At 42.6% G+C, this 13681-nt stretch overlaps 1 protein-coding gene across 2 annotated transcripts in view; it reads left to right on the forward strand.

Moving 5' to 3' along the window:
• MAP3K14 (mitogen-activated protein kinase kinase kinase 14) overlaps positions 1 to 13681 on the forward strand; it is a 129951-nt gene that overhangs the window by 13559 nt on the left and 102711 nt on the right. Inside the window, exon 1 of one of the 2 annotated variants that reach the window (XM_086923847.1) lies at positions 3580 to 3714. The exons of the other annotated variant lie outside the window; for it this stretch is intronic. The gene's annotated coding sequence lies outside the window, so the exon portion shown is untranslated. Of the gene's footprint in view, positions 1 to 3579; positions 3715 to 13681 lie in introns of those variants that run through there. 2 annotated transcript variants of the gene reach the window in all.

The following is a 13681-nucleotide window of genomic DNA, read 5'->3' on the forward strand; positions in this document are numbered from 1 at the left end:
CAGTGCCCCCCAGCCAAATTAGCAAAATACAGCCATAAACTAAAACAAGCTGGTTTAGATTTGAACCCATTAAGTCGACTTCCCTTTCAGACATGGTGGCAAAAACAAAACTATCCCCTTACACTGATGACCCAAACCCTGTTCCTCTTGATAAAAAAACACACTGATCTCACTTAAACTCTGCTTGGCTCCAAATAATAAACGTCTCCCTACAGATCCTGTCGTGTTAAAAACAGGTCATGCAAGACCCCATTATGAAAACAGGAAGCTACCCTGAGAATCCCAATAACTATAACCCGCCTCGAATTTCCAATTTGTTGCCAGATTACTAAAACACTGTGCAGCAAAATAAATGCACACAGCCCTTACTGACTACAAACAGCCTTATTTGAGAACTCCAGTCAGGATTCAGACCTGAACATAGCATAGAAACATCTTCCCTCAAGGTTATGGGCAATGCCCAAAATGCCTTCAACAGAGAGGCGCCTGCATCCCTGTTAGCCTTAACATCGCTATTTACGGTATTCATCACCATTGATCACGACATTCTCTTTGACACACAAAAAAGCAACTGGTCTCTAACACTTAATACATACATGGTTCTCATTGTATGGTAAGCCCATACAGCGTCTTCAAGTATCCCTCCTCTCTTCCATGCTGTTCAGAGTGTATGTGGAGCCTTGGGGTGAATTTCTTAGCATCCTGGACATTAAATATCAATATGCAGAGTGTACGCAGCAGCTAAAGCTCAGAGTGACCACTGAATAACAATGTTATTTATAAAAAAAAAAAGCTTGGACGAACTTATGGACTAGATGTTGCGACACGTACTTTGTCTGAATCCCAACAAGACAGAATTTCTATTATCCTCCTCGGGTGATCACTTTCTGGCTCAAAAACGGCTTTCCACCCTTTCAGCCTCAGGAATCTCACCATTAATTAACATAAAAGTTACATCTCTGGTTTCATCCTCGACAGTGCTGCGCTAGCTCCGGGACGTCCCTTTAAAGCGACAGCCATGTACTTTACAAATCTCCTAACATTAACAACCACTTTCGTCTTAATGAGCACATCAACACACGGTAAGAGTGGTTGAGTGTCAACTGAAAGTGATCTGAAAAACTAATAATTTCATCCCAAAATGTGATTTCAAACTACCTATTCAAGCTCTTACCCTCAACAAACTCAATTATGGCGATTCACTCATATCCTGTCCACCCAAAACGAGATTGACTCCTATCTAAGCAGTACTCCACTCATCTTAAAGCAGCAAAGAAGCTCAGGGTTTCTGGTGGAACTTGCAACTTTAGGAGCAAGAGCTCTCTGCTTCTTGGGATCCATGAAAAAAAGACCCTTTAGCAATTCTTTTCTGGGGCAGCCCCCAAGCTATGGAGCGCTCCGCCACTATCCACCAGAAAAGCTACTTTTCTGAATACCTTCAAGAAGGAGCTCAAATCCTTCATAGTAAGAGAATAAATTACATTTTCCCTCAACTGAAGTTCCTTGTAATCCCTAAACCATGCCCAAAGTCGAACCTTTGTACCTCTGTTTGGTACAGTCATCTATCATTTGTTTCTCTAATGTTCTGAAAGATGCATCACATTCTCCAGTGCTACCTTAGTTGGTCTAAAACAGACACAGTTGTTAAACATGTTTCACTTTCCATCTCATAGGATCAAGGGCATTGCGGACCTCCCGTTTAAGCAGCTACAGCAGGGGTGGGGTTCTTTATGGGCCTCTTCTGTCTGCCACTTTGCAGGCAAAAGCTTGTATTTAACGCCTACGAAAAAGATGAGTTTATAGAAAAGGGAAAGAAGGATGCATGGGTGACTGGATGTATGAGTGGGTGAAAGGATGGGTGGGTGAAAGAATGGATGCTTAAGTGGGTGAAAGGATGAGTGGTTTAAAAGACGGATGGATGGGTGGGTGAAAGAATGGATGCTTAAGTGGGTGAAAGGATGGGTGATTTAAAGGACGGATGGATGAGTGAAAGGGTGAATGTATGAGTGAAAGGATGTATAGATGCGTGGATGAAAGGATGGGTGGATAGTTAGGTAAAAGGATGATTGGGTGAGAGGCTGGGTGGGCAAAAGAATGGTAGAGTAAAGAATGGACAGGTGGGTGAAATGATAGGTGTGTTAAAGGATGGATAGGTAGGTGAAAGGGTGGGTAAGTAAAAGGATGGATGGGTGAAAAGATGGATAGATAAGTGGGTGAACGGATGGGTGGATAGGTAGGTAAAAGGATGAGTGGGTGAGAGGATGGGTGGGTGATAGAATGGTAGAGTAAATGGAAATCTGAGAGGATGGATGGGTGGGTGAAAAGAGGAATGGATGGATGGGTGACTGAAAAGATGGATGTGTGAAAGGATGGCTTAATGAGTAGGTGAAAAAAATGGGTGGATAAGTGGGCAAAATGGTGGGTGGGTGAGAGGATGATCGGGGAAAGGTTGCTAGAGTTAATGGAAATCTGAGAGGGAGGATGAATAACTGGATCAAAGAATCAACTGATGGATGAAAAGCTTTATTGATCGATGGGTAAGTCAAATTATGGATGGCTGTGTGCATAGATAATGGACGTGTGAAAGCATTGATGGATGGAATTATTTATTTATTTATAAAGTTTTATGTAGCGCGAACAAGATCCCATAGATATCGGAGCGCTTTACATTAGGAAGGAAAGGAAGGACAATAATGCAAATACAACAGGTAGGGATAAAAACAAGAATGCTCACAGATTACACGACAAATGCCACATGGAGGTTATATTAAACAGTTGGAATGGAATTGTGAAATATTGAATGATGGATGAATGAATGTATGGATGACAGAAAATAAAGGTAAAATGGTGGATATCAATGGGTGAGTGAAAGGACGAATATATGCTTGAATGGAAGAGACAATGGAGCTTTCCTTGGGAGGATCCTGCTCTCTTGTTTCAGTTGCTTGGTTCAAAGTGGGGGATATTTTAATTTTGTGGACCTCCCATGCTCCCATGGCCATGGCTTGCTTATATGCTCTCCCTCATACTATCACATTTTTCAACTCACTAATAAGTACACCGTGATGGCCGCGCGTGTTATTGTCCTTTCATTTGTATCTTACCTTGCCGATCAGAACGGTTTCCTTACGTTTTGCTGTGACCCCTCACCCAGTTCATGTGCTACTTAGCCTTTGTAGCTAATTATACATGTAAATAAAAACCAGCTGCGCAAGCGCGAGGCCTGGTCCGTTTTTTACAGAACACTGTAAACAAAATAATTTTAAAAAAAATACACCCCTTCCTCCTAAACTGACAGCTTTCCCAAACCAACTTTCTCTTCGTCCAGCATGAGTCTGTGGTGTTGCTTACATGCTCTTACAACTCGAGACAGACTCATTCTGGAGAAGGAGAAAATGTATTTTTTTTTCCATGTCTTAGCGTTTTAGAGAGTTTGAATCCGCCAGACAGCAGATGCGTGTTATTTTAAACTCACTTCCTCCTGCCCGCCCCGCCTTCAGCGTTGACACGGCGCTGGTCCCTCCTCCCGCCTCCTCGTGGTGGTTCGTGTCAGCCCCAGAGGGGAACTGCTGCTGCCTCAGACTCAGGGCTGCGACCGGCCGAAGGTGGGAGCAGAAGCGCCGGCCTCGAAGCTGCGGCTGACTGACTGACGACGGCCTCTGCCTGGCTTTAAGAAGCAAGGGAAGGCGCATCGCTGTCTCTGTGTCTATAAAAGTGAGTTATTTCACTGGCTCATACGTTGATATTTGTCTTGCATTCTCGTTACGTTTATGATTTCCTCTTCCCCCTCTAAATCACAGAATCACACAGCCTGGACGAGTTACCCACGCCCTTAAGAGTTCGGGGGCTCGTCTTACCCCCACCCCCATTACTGAATGGCTCCACTGTCCCTCCCGAACGGAGGAGGGGCTTCTCCTCTTCTAGAATGTCAGTCTTTATGTCTCAGCAGTTTATCGTGCCCGAGTTGCCTTTTCATTTGAGCATTTTCATTTCCGTTTATCCTTTTGTATGTTGTAAGAGTACATGTAACACAATACAAAGTAACCTGGACTATACAGTTTACTCTCACATGCAAATTGATAAACACAGAGACCCGATCAGCGAAAGCGATGAATTAAAAAAAAAATCCCTTTTTATCACTGCTTTTCTTGTCTGCAGTTGAAGTGTTAGAAAACAATTTCGCCTTTTAATCGCGACGCCCGCCGGCGCCTTGTTGTGACTGGTATCTTCATGGTTTCGAGATCGCAGTCATTTCAGGCCACGTTGTGGGTTGCCTTTTATGTGCACGTGAGTGCTGTTTCGTTTGCTTGCAGTGTGAGGAACTGGATTTTTTAAATGTAAACTGTGGTTTCGCCAGTCTAAGCAGACGAATGCCACTTGTTTACTTTGCTTCACACGTCATGTGCCTGCAGTTTGACATACACTTTTTTATTTATTTTTTATTTTATTTGCATTTTTTTTCCATAAGTGAATGCAATTTGGTCGTGATATGGCCTTACACATATTCTGGAAATAAGCTATATTTGAACGCTGCCAGTTAAATTATGTGTACATTGAATCAATTGGAAGAAAGTGTTTTTTAGAAAGGGAGCATGGATTCCGGGAGAACTGACTTTTAACACATTTACAGAAGTGTGGCTGGGAGGGGAAGGTCTGCGTGATTTGCCATTAAATTATACACCCACTTCCTTTGTTTGACACTTTACTTGAAGTTTGAGAGTTGCACTGAATTTATTAGTAGATTCTGCGTGCTTCATCGTACCAGCAAGTGAAATGGAGGGCGTGGTTAAGGATCATCATGACGATTCACTTGTGCATACCAAGCTATCGAGATTGCTTCTAGGCACAGAAGCCCAACCAGAGTTCATTAAAGGAAGGGTAAAGAGCCTTCAGGGGCTTCATTAAGGTGGCATTTGTTGATACTTATAAGAGCGGCGGTAGGCACTTTCAAGTAGTTGGACCTTCCTGGCTCCTTTATTCCACTCTTGCGCAACAGTGGAATCTGGGCTCTCATTACTGAGTAATGTTAGAGGGGTACATTTATGAGGGCCGGTATTAATGAATCTTACAGCTTAGGTACTCTGTAAACTCAAGCTTTGCATTTTGCACGTCAATTCAGATATATCTTGTTCCACAATCTGTTGAAAGTGGATGTCTTAATCACCACTGGATATGGGACTGTATGATATGATTCCCATAGAGCAACGGGACTCGCACTATTTGTTTTGATTGCAATTTTCGCAAAATTGGAAAAGGTCAAAGCAAAGTGTGCTGGTTTCAAGATGACCAGCTGTGCACATGTTCTGGCATCTGTCCTCAAGCTCAATACATGCCATAATGCATCAACTTTGTCGAAATGGGTGCCAGGATTCCTATTCAACAAGTCCGTTTGGGAAGTAGGGTCATCTGTGCATCCACCATAACTCCAGGATACCTGCAAGGTGGCAATGGGGATTTGGAGTGTAGTGAATGAATAGTTAGTGTTGTTCAACTTGCTCCAGAGCACTTTTTGGCGCGGAGAAGTATGTTCCTGGAGCAGTAAATGGAGCTGCTGCTCAGAGGTGTGTTGCTTTGAGCCACAGACCTCTACCACCGTTGCTTACTCCATTCATTCCAATTAAGCTCCTCGCTATTAATAAAAACAACATTACTAATTTCCGTAAAAATAGTCTATTCCCTCCCTGAAGAATACCAGAGAAATTTCCGGGTGACATTCCCCACTCTTAGGTCCTTCATGAAGTGAATAACTGGAAAGGCTTCTGGGCTAGATTCTAATCTGGGTCCAAACCTGGGTTCCACTGGTACCTCATGACAAAGGCCTCCTTCAACATGTCTGTCTCGGGTAGTGCAAGGCCGAAGAAGAAGGTGAAGGGTTTCAACCAGTTGAGAGCAGCACAGAAGCAGTGGAACGCTGCATGCTATGGAAAGCAAAGTTCTGAGAAGAGAAGTGGTAGGCTGGTAGAGTCTATTTAAGATGGAGCATAGCTTGCATACCTGCAGTTTCAGAGGGCGTTCCAGCCGACACTAGGAGGATGCACATTTTTTTAATGCAGCACCAGAGATGTAATTCTCTTTTCTTATGGACTGTAAATGCTCATTGAGTGATGTATCGCGATAGACACAAGACTTTTTCCATTTGCTTCTCCCCTTATACTTTTTCTATATGATGGCATTGTGTGGCTTGTACTGTGCGGCAAATGCCATTGCTACCTTGAGAAGAGTTTCGTTTTACCTTACAAATACATTAATGCAGATCCCTACTGGTCAAAATGATCCCGTGTTTTTCAGTCATGTTATTGTTCTTATCAGAACAAACCTTTCAGAGCTTGTTTGACAGAATTGGAGCACAGTTGGCCTCAATAGTCTCGGTACTGCTCTGAACAGCTTCCAGCAGCAGTCGTCTTGTTCTGATTACAGTTGGTTAATAACTTAAAATAGACTTTGAGATATGTATGTATGTATGTATGTATGTGTGTGTATATATATATATATATATATGTGTGTGTCAAAACAATACCCTTGCAGGCATAGAATTATGCAACAAAGAAGGAGAGAACTCTGGTTAGTTCCCAAGTTTAGGTGGAAGGCAGCTCCTGTATAGAGCACCCTCAACACCAGCGACACTCTAAATTTGCTCACCTCAAATGTCTGCTTTTCTATCAAAGTTTTTAAGCATAGGATTAGCACAGTGCTATCCACGCCGAGCTGTAAAATGACAAAAGCCATTTACCACTCCAGGCACAGTATTACAGCTTTGGATTATATATATATATATTCACTGAAAAAACCATAGGTTAGAGACCCTATATAGTTAGCTGGACATTTTATTGATATAAAACCAATGAAATTCCATATATAGTTAGTTGCACTAACTATATATTTCGCGCATCCGCAATCCAATGCTGATGATGTCACATATTACATCATTCATGACATGGTCAGTGACATCACTGATGACATCTCAAATGACATCACTGATGACATCATCCAGTGTCTGTGTGTTTTTCTTTAGTTTAAATATGTTTTACATATTGAAGAATGAGTGGATGTATAAGAGTATGGATGAAGGATTTGATTGTATAAGTGAGTAAGTATGTGTTAGTATATCTGTGAAAATGTAAGCTGTTCTGTGTTTAACTGTATAGATGAAGAAATCAGTGTGATTGATTCTTTACAGGACTGACTAGGTGTGTGAGTAACTCCATGGAAGAGTTGCAGTGTGTGAGTGTCTGCATAGGTGTATGAGTGCATATGATAGTGTTGTAATGATGAGTGACTGTATGTACGAGTGATTGTATGAGTGAATGTGTGTGGAGACGTAGGAATCAGTGAGTGCGTATGTAGTAAATGTTATTCGTGTGTCAATGGTTTCAAAAATGATACTCTGTATTTTACACTAGGTGCAACAGAGGTTATATTAGAGTGTAAGGAGGTGCATTTTATTATCACATGAAGTATATAATCAGTGGTGTGATCATTGATGTTAAATGAGATGTTGATGTCATCAGTGAAATCATTTGAGATGTCATCAGTGATGTCATCAGTGATGTCACTGACCATGTCATGAATGATGTAATATGTGACATCATCAGCATTGGATTGCGGATGCGCGAAGTATATAGTTAGTGCAACTAACTATATATGGAATTTCATTGGTTTTATATCCATAAAATGTCCAGCTAACTATATATGGTCTCTAACCTATGGTTTTTTCAGTGAATTTTCAAGGTTTTGTAAATGCAAATTCCTAACTATATATGGTCTATAACCTATGGTTTTTTCAGTGAATTTCATTGGTTTTTTAAAAGCAAATATCTATAGCTGTAAAATATATTCTTTATTACGTGATGTATCACGTAGCCACGTGAGACGCCTCATGACGCGTCGCATAACCGTGACGTATCGGCTCTGCAGCGCAAACAAAACCCGTAACGTAAGCGCGCCGGAGCACGCTTACAGATATATATATTTTTTTTAACCTTAATTAGACAAAATCCACACGTGCACATATCTTGAGGCCTTGCAAAGGCACATCAAACAAACAGTCCCTACAATTTTGCCAAGTTTGGTGGAAATCTATTCCCTTAAATTTTATTTGACTGTTTCTCTTGGTTTTCCCCTTGTTACGCTTACCGGAACGCTACCCGGTACGCAAACCGGACGCTCCAAAAACACAAGATGGCGGACTCCCGTTACGCTGCCGGTTAGCTGCCCGGTTCCCGTACCGGGAAGCGCCTCTACGGCGAAAAATCGCAATAAAAATTGTATTTATTTTTTGCCCCGCGGGGCACTTTAATATCCCCCTCATCAATCCTAGGGGGTCAGGAGGGGTCTACCTTGCCCCCTTTCCTTCATTTCCCCCTTCGTTTTTCCCCACCTCTTGTCTCTCGATCCTACAGAGAGACAAGATGGCGGCCGCTCCGGACTGTTTAGAATGTTGACAGACACCGGAGAGCCAATCAGCTTCGCTTCGCGAAGTTCCGTTACGCGTCAGGTACGCGAACCGGGGCGCTAACCGGAGCGCTGTCACTGATATATCTGTTTTTTAAAACGTTAATTTCTCAAAATCCACTGGAGCACATATATTGAGACATAGCAAAGGCACGTCGGGCAAACCATGTCTACAATTTTGCCAAGTTTTGTGTAAATCCATTCAGCCGTTCGAGCTAAAAGTGAGTCCAACCGCCCTATGGAAAACTCAATGTTAAAAACACGTTTTGGGACCCCGCTTTTTTCTCGGCCCCCCTTGACGAACCCCACCCCCCCCCCCCCCCAAATGTTATGGGGCTGCTCAGAAATAAAATGTGCCATTTTCCTGAAAAATTCAGCCAATTCCGTCCACAAACGCCAAAGTTATTCGACATAGGATTTTTTTCCTATGGGATTTTTGAAAATTCGAACTATATATATATATATATATATATATATATATATATATATATATATATATATATATATATATATATATATATATATATATATATATATATTATTCCACAAGAGTTGCCTGTTGAACAGATGCAAGCCACACACGAAGATAAACTTCTGCCACGTTTATTTCAGGAGGGAAGCAACATGTGAGAGACACAGCATACAGCAAAGTGCAAGTCCTGCCTGACGCGTTTCGTGCACCAAGCACTTCCTCAAAGGCACCGGACATTCACAGGAAAATGCACGATGATTTGGCAGTACCACGCCGCTGCAGAACCCACTGGGGGGTGAACTCTTTTATTGGGACTAGCACGATAGCACACTTGTGAAAAAAGACTGGCACCACAAGTACCATCCGGCCACTGGGTTGGCCACGCCCATATGGGCGGAGTTTCGTCATTGTGGTACTGCCAAATCATTGTGCATTTTCCTGTGAATGTCCGGTGCCTTTGAGGAAGTGCTTGGTGCACGAAACGCGTCAGGCAGGACTTGCACTTTGCTGTATGCTGTGTCTCTCGCATGTTGCTTCCCTCCTGAAATAAACGTGGCAGAAGTTTATCTTCGTGTGTGGCTTGCATCAATTTAGGTCTTTTGACATTTCTCCTCTCCCAAGTAGCGGAACACCACAAGTTGACGAGACTGTGTTGGCCAAAATAATTTATTGTAAGTCAGCCCTTCGGACGCGTTTCGCCTGACCCGCAGGCTTGTTCACCGAAGTTTCATGCATTTACATTCGCCATTTTAACCACTGTGCACCACAAATAATCATGTGACAAGGACTACAAAAAGAGTATCAACAAGGAAAGACTCGTAGTTCCTCTACATTTTGTACATCACTGCATTTACGTTAAATACGTTAAAGACACATTGGGGGATATTGACGAGCAAAGGCTATTTCTGGACCCCTCTATGGTGGACATATATTCCAGACATTCTGTACAAAAGCAACTACTGGAAAAATATGATGGTAGGAGGAGGGAGCTTGACTCTACTAAACCCTCGGTAGTTGCTCATTCGCTTGTGTGCAATGAAGCAGGCATGGAACCGTATCTCTTCTTAATGTACAGTCCACACAAGTGGATTTTAATGACTCGTTTTAGGCTCAATTTGTTGCACCACACTTTAGCTTATCCGTCTGGGTTTACCCAAACAATTGAGCAGAAGGGTGCCTGCGGCTGCGACAATAGGTCTCCGCAGGACACCCTTCATTTTGTATTACTGTGTTCTTTTTATAAAACACCGCGTCAAAGATTCTTGGTGGACGTTTTAAAGGACTCAAACATTATCCATGCCAAATCTGCTTTATTGTTTTTGCAAAGAGCCACTGAAATGCGTACTTTGTTTGCTACCATGAATTTCCTAAAAATTGCCTTTAAACTAAGAAACACAAGGGGCTGATAAAGTTGGTGGGAATGGGAGGAAACTAAAAAGTCATATGGGGCCTTGTGTCATATTTGCACTGTTTCTACTATCTACAAAACCCCCTTTTTAACTTGTCGCTCTTTTTAAAAATGTCATGTTGTTCAGTATGGTTTTATGTGATCATGTATTACTATGTATTTTTATGATGGTTTTTAACCTTCGAAATAAATAACTGAACTGAACACTGCATTTATGTTTAAATGAACATATTAGAAATGCGTTTAAAATAACTGATGCTACGTTAATCATGCTTAGATTAAAAACAAGTGCATTGCCAACAACTTTAGACTTTTATAATCTCATTGCAGCAAAACTGAGTTTTCGCTATCCTGAATCGGTAACTTTATTAGTACCGCTATTCGCTGCATTGACTGGCAGCGCTCATGTTGCATAATCACAGCTTGGTCAGCATATTTCTTATTTCATATATGTGGCTGCTCCCATTTGCCTGCCCAAAATAATATATCAAAATTATGCTTTGCATGATTTTTTAATGTTGCCCCAGTGGGCTGAATTAACGCTGCCTGGTCTTATAAGCAGCGTTGCTACCACATCTCTATAAAGAGCCAAGCCTTGCTCATAGATAGTGCCCCAGTGGGCATCATTTACACACAGTATAGTGTACTCCTTCTTATAAAACAAACACCCATAAACAGTGAGTGCTGTCGTTCTTTACTGGGTGTGCACACCCTAGGAACTTTGCAGCTGCGTATTACGGGCGGGAACACCCCCGTTGGACGAGCACCCGCTCGAGAGTGCAATCAGCTAGTGTTACAGAGAGTGTGTATATATACACACAACAATCCAGCTCCCATAGACACATTCATGGACGAAGGCACGGACATAAGGTAATCAAGATGTGGTAAAAATGTATTTTTTCAGGTCCACCCTCAACCCCTGAGATAAGAGATATGCGTTTCGGCTTTCAAGAAGCCTTTTTCAATCTGTTTGGCCCCATAATTTACACAATATATATAGCCCTTCCCACTTGAGGTAAGTATTGATATAGAAAACACACTTAGCAGTGCGCTTAAACACTGTCCCCCCCCCACTGCAATAACATCATGCTCTCTGCAATGGAGTATCAGCACTGAAACAGTTTAAAACAAGAACATATACAATGATTGCGCAATGCAAATCTACAAGTAACCTTTCTGATAGCTTTGGATATTTGTTGCTTAATGTGCAGCCCCAGGAAACTCTCTTTGGATTATACTTTATTCAAAAATACATTGTTGCCCTATTTTGAGATTTTACTGTACTTTGTCACGAAGCTCCCTTTGGGAAATATATTTTATTGTTAATGCCTTAAAGTTACCTGTAGGATCTGTAATGTGGAGTGCCTGAAATTACTTGTAGGTGGTGATTTTTTAAAAGCCTTACTCACACCGACTAGCCTTCTCGAAGTGCTCTGCAAGAGGGTGGGCCTACAATTATTATCCCGGACATCCATAGGTGCTATATATCTAGGTCTGCCTTAAAAGGCAAACTCAGGGAGTGGCTAAGTCAAAGGCATAAATCGAGAGATGAGCTATACAGTCAGATTACAAATCAGTCTAGTTTATGACAGCTGATAGATGTCAAATAAAGATGGTTAAGTCATGGGGCATAAAACTGTGGAACGCTGACGAACAGCTTATTGGTAAAAACATTCTGAAATTTAAAGGACTGCAATGCGTACTGGAGCACAGAACGGTGAAGTTGGCGAGGCAGAAGAAGGGTAGACCTTCCTGGTGTCATCTTGAGCTGATCTGAAGAGGTGGGTCTTCGGTCCCTTGGGGAAGCTGGTGAAATTCCTTCCAGTCTGAAATCTGCAGAAAGGGACTTCCGTAGTGTTGAGTTTTTCTCCAGATTTGTTAGGTCAGCAAGTCCTTCTTCATTTTTCCCCTCTGTGTTGTCCCTGACAAATTATAGCAGGCCCAGGTCATTATTTTAATAATGAAGCCTGACACTGAGCAATCTCCATTTACCTGCCACCATTAAGGTTATTGAAGGCCACATAACCAAACACCTCTACAACGTCCTTGTAGTCTTTAGTCCATTCGTTGCTTCTTGGCTGGTTTTCGCCCATGTCCTAACACCAACGTGGTTTTTGTGGCTGCCATGGGCAACCTTAGAGTGGAAGTTGATAGCGGCAGAGTCTGCTCAAAGTTCAGGGTCTGCCAGGAGCATTTAAGGTCAATTCATCCTGTTTGCCAGACTGTGAACAATTAGGTTTACCGAGTGTGCCTTTGACTGGCTCTCTGTAGTGTGCTCGTGCTGTTGATTCTTGCTTACTGTGCACATGCTCATGATTCTTACCTTGTGGGCTCATGCACAGGCATGTGCACAGAATGTATTTGTATTGTATTTGTATTCCTTTGAATGTGGAGTCGCTCTCTGTAGCCAGGAGTCCGTTGTACTTGGTCAGTTGCTACTTGGACTCCTGGCTGATGAGACGCTCCTCCTGTGATTGGAAACCTGATTATTAAACCAGCTTTTGGATTACATCCTTTTCCTGGATTTATTGATCTCTACATAGTGGCGACGATCGGGATTTGTTTCCATCACCGTTTCACCCACGCAAAGGATTTTTGACGAATTTGCGTCAAAATCTGAGCTCAACTAACGATCTCTAATCGACCTGTTTCTTGCATACTGCTTCAGTTACAGGCGGATCTTTGGTTTATTGCCCTTTGGACTGTTTGGGCCACATTGATTTTACAGAGGAGGAGCGGATTTTGGTTTATTCCTTGGACATTTGCCTGAGACAAGTGTTGACGTTTTACTGGAGACGTTTAACATTTTTCGGAGGCTTGGATTTTCGTTTGGAACTTCCATTGGTCAGCGGATTTGCCGTGGGGCTTAAATGTAAACTTGCCTCGGTTTACGTTTCAAATTACGCGCTTACCGGTTGTCTGGAACTCCGGCATCGCGTCCTGGAACCCGTTTGCTGCCTTCGTCTGGAACGCTGAAGACGCGTGGAATCCAGGGAGCCACGTCTTCGACGCTGCGCCCTGACGTCACGTCGCACGTTGGACGCTGCGCAAGGCCGCCATATTGGTAAAGGCTGAGGGTTCGCACTCGTCGATCGACTCGTCTCTCGTGCAGTGCAATCGGCACACAATTTAAGCGGCAAGTTAAGAAAACGGCAAGCTGTTCAAGCGGAGGGCACAGACAGGTCAAAGGACAGACAGCTTATACGTCGGACTGCGTCTGTCAGTCCGAACAACATTTCAAGCTTGATCGCTACGTGTGTACCGGCGATGCACACGCCTTGACATCACTTATAAGTGTAACAGTAACTATAATTGGTGCTTTTGGTGTAATTTGTTTTTTTTTAGGTTTT

The sequence above is a fragment of the Lissotriton vulgaris genome, chromosome 5 (assembly GCF_964263255.1).
Source record: "Lissotriton vulgaris chromosome 5, aLisVul1.2, whole genome shotgun sequence".
Classification (NCBI taxonomy): Eukaryota; Metazoa; Chordata; class Amphibia; order Caudata; family Salamandridae; genus Lissotriton; species Lissotriton vulgaris.